This window comes from Symphalangus syndactylus, chromosome 17, assembly GCF_028878055.3.
Source record: "Symphalangus syndactylus isolate Jambi chromosome 17, NHGRI_mSymSyn1-v2.1_pri, whole genome shotgun sequence".
Taxonomy (NCBI): domain Eukaryota; kingdom Metazoa; phylum Chordata; class Mammalia; order Primates; family Hylobatidae; genus Symphalangus; species Symphalangus syndactylus.
In genome coordinates this window covers 64,271,422-64,278,690 of record NC_072439.2, presented here as the reverse complement: position 1 = coordinate 64,278,690, position 7,269 = coordinate 64,271,422, and positions in this window count along the sequence as shown.

The following is a 7,269-nucleotide window of genomic DNA, read 5'->3' as shown; positions in this document are numbered from 1 at the left end:
TCAGAGAAGTAACTTGTTCAAGGTCACACAGTATACAAGTAATATATTTCAACCTTTGTCTGCCTGTTTTTAATAATAACTCATTTTATTGAGGCTTTACTATATGCCAGGTAGTATTCTAAGAACTTACATAAAGACATTATATCAATACAACAACACAATGAAGTAAGAAATATTATTGCTTGTCTTTCACACATTAAAAAAACACTGAGGCACAGAATGGTGGTAACTGGCCCACTATTATGCATTTAGTAGGTGATAGAGATATGAAGATAAGCATTCTGGAGAATCATTTCTGTGCCACCTTGCTCTAGAGCCACTCTTTTTTTCTATTCTTTTTTTCTACACTAGCATTATGAAGTAATTGAAAACAAACTGTTTTGAGATTCAAAGCACTTAATTAGAAGATCATTTGGCGGTGTCATACATAGAGGTACCTATGTGGTATAAATCAAAGGTACCCTGAAAAACACACACTGTTTAGATAGAGAGATAGATAGATAGATAGATGATAGATAAGACTTTTAGTCTTACCTCTTTTTAAGAAGGCTTCAGGCTATAGTAGAAATAATATAGGTTTTGGTGCTTATATTAAAAAACTTAAAAGCATCTTCATTTTTCTCTTCCTGCCATTGCTCTAAGCATAGATTAATTTTGTTTTATAATCTTTTAACACATAAAGCACCCAAATATAAGGATCTCAAGAGAAAAATGAACTAGATTTCAGTTTTATAGTGTATTATTTCATTTGATGATCGACACTTACTTCTCAATCACTTCCCAAATTCTATGAGTATTATCTTCTACATTTTACAAATAATGAAACTATGTATCAAAAAGTTAGATAACTTACTAAAGTCATTCACCTGGATAAAATAGATTATTCACCAAAATTTATGCTCTGTCTATTATTCCCAAAAGCCTCCTTAAAAGGAAGTGAGACTATCAGCTTGATTCATGTATTGAAAGAGTACAAACGGATATCTTTCTTTTTCTACTAAGGTGAAATCCTCAAAAATAGTAGGATCTTAGATAATTATGGAGGAGGAAGTCAATAAAAAAAGCATATTACAGATAATAAAGGATACATTCTCTCAATTTTTAAGATTTCAGCTAAATTAAATTACATTGTCCAATAGTAGTGTTGCTTAGTTGTATTACTATCTTTATGTATTTCTTTATCACTCATTTAAATTTATAAGAGTTTAGTGAAAAATGCAGTGTACTAATTATACTATTTTTACAAATGACTTTCAGAAAGGGTATGCAGTAACTCTCTGAGGTGATAATAATCTATATATGTTGACATTGTATCTGTGTGACGTGTGTGCATTCATCAAAAATTCAGTAAATTAATAAGATTTGTGCATTTCGTTGTGAATTATTACTTCAAAAGAGTAAAAGAATTAAAAAGTTTTAACTATAATAATGTACATAGAAATATTTAAGGAGAAATGTACTTAAGTCTGCAATTTACTTTGCAATTTATTGAATATTATGAATTAAAGGATAGATATAGGAATAGGTAGATGGACAGATTTGTAATAAAACAAGCAATGCCAAATGCTAGTGTAGAATTTAGGTGTATTGGATGATCACTATAACTTTAACTTGGCTGTATGTTTGAATTTTTTCACAGCAAAACGTTGGGCAATGTCATTTCTTAATGTAAGAATATTTAGCATGAGATTCCTCCACTTAACAACCATCAAATTTTATCTTCAAATATTCTTGAGATTTTTAATTTCTTAGAAAAACTTTCATGCAGCACCTGGGTTTCTTCCTGGTTTTAGTCATGCAAAAAACCCCATTGGTTTCTGCTGTTTAAGCACTGTTTCACTTAGTTGCTGTAGATACAAGAAGAAATAGAACAGATGTGGTCTCTCGTCTGCATGGAGCTTGCAATCTAGTGCAAGAGATGGATGCTCATACCAGATGCTATGATAGGTGTAATGCAGAGGGTGGCCTAGTCCACAGCCCTCACCTGGTTGAGATCTTCAAGAAAGCCTACCTGGAATGAGTATCTGGTCTGAGAAATGCAGTATGGAGAGCAATGTAAAAGGAACAGAGTACATGAATCGAGACCTTTGGGTCTTTAAGAAGCACAGAATATTTGAGGAGACACTAAAAGAAGTTGGAGTGGCTAGACTGACAAAGCAAGTAAAAGAGACGTGCCAGGTGGGTCCGGCATGCATGAAATGAATGTTATTTAGTTTATACTCTGCCATAGTTGATACTTAAACAGCCTTTGAGAATTCAAAATCCAGAGAGATTCTATAGGATGTTGCAAAAATGGCTTCCTAAATGAGTCTGTGTTGTTCATACCCATTCACCTCCAATTTAATAATTAATTACTTCTTGTGAGCTAAACTGACTCTAGAGTCTCAAGGAAGTGGTCTGGAGGGCCCAAGTGAGACTTTTGAAACTGTGAGGGTCCAGGATGACTAGAGCTAGTAAAGGATTCTCATCCTTTTTTCTTTCGGTCCTGGATCCTAAAATAAGCCAGGAGACTTGCAGTTGAGAATTCCAGGGTAATGATTCATGACAGACAGAGAGAAAGAGAGAACATTTTGTATAAGAAGATTTGTAGATGCCAAAGGGAGGGCCTTCACTTGCCTATACACTGCCTTTGGGAAACTAGGAAAAGGTGCCTATTTCAGAGGGGTGATTCAAAATAAAACCCCCTCCTCTGGGCAGACAGCTTGCTAAGCAGGAAGCGCTCTTTATATAAAAAACTAGGTGCCCCTGTATATAGTCTAATGCCGGTGTTCAGGCTTGGGGAGCAGAGCAAAGGCAAGAATTTGGCCTGTATTTATTTTCCTTCAAAACACAACTGTAAGTTGCAATCTTGCCCTGAGTGGAGGAGTAGCTAAGGCTCATAAGTATCCTGGGGTGATCTGGCTACAGGAGAGCTGCAGAGAGCTAAAAAGCCCAGCAGATTCTGCCTGAATCTTGAGTGCCAGAGTGTGACAGCCTTTGCATCTGATGCCCTAACAGAGGAATGACAATTTTCAGGTCTGTAGCAGCTGGCCTATAGGGACAGATGCTAGTCCTGCCTTTACTTAGAAGATCCCTTCTGTGTAAATTATCTCAGCTGCTAAACATGATCCTCAATGAAGAAGTCCACGTTACGGAAGTAGGAAGACAACATTTCCATAAAAATTGCTCCAAGTGGAATGTAACTGTATGAAAAAACAGTTGATCACTTGAACAAAAAAAAAAGAATAGCAAGGGCATTTGTTCAGTTCCAGCATAAAAAAAAATACCTTCTAAGAATTGAAAACATCGTTTTGCAATAAAAATATTCTAGAGATGAATTGAAGGAGAGGGTGAGCATTGTTGAAATCTGTGTAAATTGACAAAGCTATAAAGTAGACAATGGAAGACAGAAAACTTTTATCCACATAAGTAAAACAAAAATGGATGAAAACACAAAACACAGTAAAAAAGAAAAATGATATAATGATACAATGCTTAACTTATGAAATATAAACACTGAAACAATATTATAATATTTGCTCAACATTAATTCAAAAAGTATTATAAATGCAATGAAAATTGGCTAAATGGGAACAATGGTAATATTTTACTAACTATTTAAAAATCTGACAGAACTAGCAAGTAAAAATAAGCAAGGACATAGGGGAATTAAATAAAAACAACTCTATTTAATAAATCTATCATAAAATATACATTTTTAGGACACCATGACCATTTCCTAAATCTTTAAAAAGTGTTTTATTTAGCCAAATAACTAATAAAATTTCAAAAAGTATAACCTTTGTTCCCCCAAAATTTAGAAAAAGAGCTTTAGTGTTAACCACAAACATTCTGACTCTTTGAAAATTAAGAAAAATATTTCTAAATATGCCAATGTCAAAGAATAAATCAAAAACTGAAATCACTCATTATCTAGAAAACAACAAAGAGAAAACACTGTCTTATCAGAGTGTGTAGAAGACAGCAAAATGTACCATCAAAATGACTATAGCCTTAATGAAGAGATATTAAAGAAAATAAAAAAAGTTTAAAAACCAAAGAAAGTTATCAGGGGAAATTCAGCCAGACATCAGGCAAAATTCACCCCCGATATTTCATGTAGTTTCTTTTCTATTTTCCCTAAGTGTCAGTTGGTCTGAGAAATAAAGGGACAGAGTAAAAAAGAGACAAATTTTAAAGCTGGGTGTCTGGGGGAGACATCACATGTCGGCAGGTTCCGTGATGCCCCCGAGCTGTAAAACCAGCAAGTTTTTATTAGTGATTTTCAAAAGGGGAGGGAGTGTTCAAATAGGGTGTGGGTCACAGAGATCACATGTTTCACAAGGTAATAGAATATCACAAGGCAAATGGAGCCAGGGCGAGATCACAGGACCACAGGACAGGGGCAAAATTAAAATTGCTAATGAAGTTTCCGGGCACTCATTGTCATTGATAACATCTTATCAGGAGACAGGGTTTGAGAGCAGACAACCGGTCTGACCAAAATTTATTAGGCAGGAATTTCCTTGTCCTACTAAGCCTGGGAGTGCTATGGGAGACTGGGGCTTATTTCATCCCTATAGCTATGACCATAAAAGATGCTGCTCCTGAAGCAGCTGTTTCAGAGGACTACCCTCGGGGACACATTCTCTTTCTCAGGGATGTTCCTTGCTGAGAAAAAGAATTCAATGATATTTCTCCCATTTGCCCTTGAAAGAAGAGAAATACGGCTCTGTTCCGCCCATCTCACCAGCGGTCAGAGTTTAAGGTTATCTCTCTTGTTCCCTGAATATTGCTGTTATCCTGTTCTTTTTTCAAGGTGCCCAGATTTCATATTGTACAAACACACATGCTCTACAAACAATTTGTGCAGTTAACGCAATCATCACAGGGTCCTGAGGCGACATACATCCTCCTCAGCTTATGAAGATGACAGGATTAAGAGATTAAAGACAGGCATAGGAAATCACAAGGGTGTTGATTGGGGAAGTGATAAGCGTCCATGAAATCTTCGCAATTTATGTTCAGAGACTGCAGTAAAGACAGGCGTAAGAAATTGTAAAAGTATTAATTTGGGGAACTAATAAATGTCCACGAAATCTTCACAATCCACGTTCTCCTGCCATGGCTTCAGCTGGTCCCTCCGTTTGGGGTCCCTGACTTCCCACAACGGAAAGTAGGAAGAAATAAATGATAAAAAGCAAAACTAAAATTGATAAAACATAAAACTAAAAAGAAGGATTAAATTATTTTTAAGCTGCTTTTTTGGTTCTTTTTTATTATCCCAAATAAAATCGATTAGTAAGAAAACAAAGAAACCAAGAGAGCAAAAGTGTTCAAAATTGGAAATGGCTAAAGAGACCTGCCAAGAATACATCATACATCAAAAGAATCTAACATTACATCATTTCTCAATAATGGCTTGGGCTTATTATGAAGCTTTACAATCATGCTATACTTTTTCCATCTACTTAACTATAGGTGATTGATCTGGGGCACCATTTAGGAGACCTGGGTCAAGGAGCAGCCCAAATTTTAGCCTTTCTAGAATTGTCCCCAAATTTTTCCAAGCTTAAAAATCATTTTAACAAACTAAAAATTGCATAATTGTACATGGTCTAAAACTTAATTTTGAAAATAAGTACTTTATCTTTTAATACTTTGAGATATGGTAAGTGCCTTGACTTTTAAAGATTTGCTACTAATAACATAATCTGTAGAAAATGTATGAGTTTTTCAAAATGCTCTCACAAATATTATCTCATTTCATCTTGACAAAAGCTCTATGTCCAGGCAGCAGCCATGAACTGTAATTTCTATTTTACAAAGTGGGGGTTGGGGGGGTGAACTCAGTAGAAACTTAAATCTAGAGATTTTTTCCCACATACCACACTTTATCTCACTTCCTTCTTCCCCTTACTTCATTAGTCATTTTAAATAACTCTGTCATTCTTTTTGTTAACAATCCAGGCCTTCACAGGGTACCTCTGCCATTTACAGTATGACCAATAATTAGGCCACATGTTTTGCCATATGTGCCTGTTATGGGTTATTTCATCCTGTAAATGATTGATTTGGAAGGTCCTTCCAAATTCATAATCATTTTTATAACAATGAAAATTATAATTCTTATTTCATGCCTTCCAATAAAATCTCAACCTCCATTTTAACTTCATCTCTATTCAATTTATATGCTGCTCTCTACACATCTACTAAGACACACACACACACAGAATGAGAGAGAAAGAGGAGGGGGAGCAGAGACTGAAATCAGGAAAAGAAGAAAAGAAAGAAAAGTTAAACCCATCCTAAAGCTTTTTCACAATCTCTCCCGTGGAGTCAAATGCCCATCCTGTGTGCTGACCATGTTTTAAAATATCTTAGCAGTAGGACTTTAATTTTCTGTTTATTCGTTGAGCTCCCTAATAGGTTTGTTAAAGGCATACTTACCACTCCCAGCTGTAAGAAGAAGTCACAAAGTTTATAGCTTTTGAAACATTTAACGTGTGTAATGAGGATGGGTTTTCCTAGGATATTGGCTGAGAGGAAACTTTGAGGGGGGTCAAGTTAGAACCAACTAAATACTGATACCAAGTACTGCTGAAGAGCAGAGTCATTGCTTTGAATATGGGCACCCCCATTCTTCATTCTCCCACTTCCTCATGGAATATGGATGGACGTATTCCTTGGAGTTTGGAAGATGGAAGACAATCCAGTGGACAGCTTGAATGGAATGAGCAAATTTTTTAGATCCCTCCTTATAGACAATCTGTGAGTTACATGAAGGAAGCTATAGATGGGGTGCTCCCACAGAATGACATTAACACAGATTTCAATTTTATATACATACTTATGACCCAGGACTACTTGGGTGGGATTACACACTGACAAATACAGGAATAGCATTGGATAAAAGCTTGGAAGATGAAAAATATCAGATAGATTTAGAGAGTAAAGACATTCTAATTGCATAGAAGAAAATACATTTAGTATGGAATCATTTCTGGTAGTTAAGGCAAAAAAACAAACAGATAATGAAAGTCCCTGAATGCTATGAAATAACATTTCAGTGGGGGTGCTGACAAAATTGGAGCCATCCTTTATGAAGAGTACTTAAAAAGCAATGTGTATGATAGACTAGAGGGATAAGACAAATTGGAAGGCCAGTTATGAAGTTACTGTAATAAAAAAGCTGAGAGTTAATGAGGCCAGAATCTAGGGCAATTGCCTTAAGCCTGGAAAGACAAAGATAAGTATGAAAAATGTTCCAGAGATGGACTCCAGTGGCTT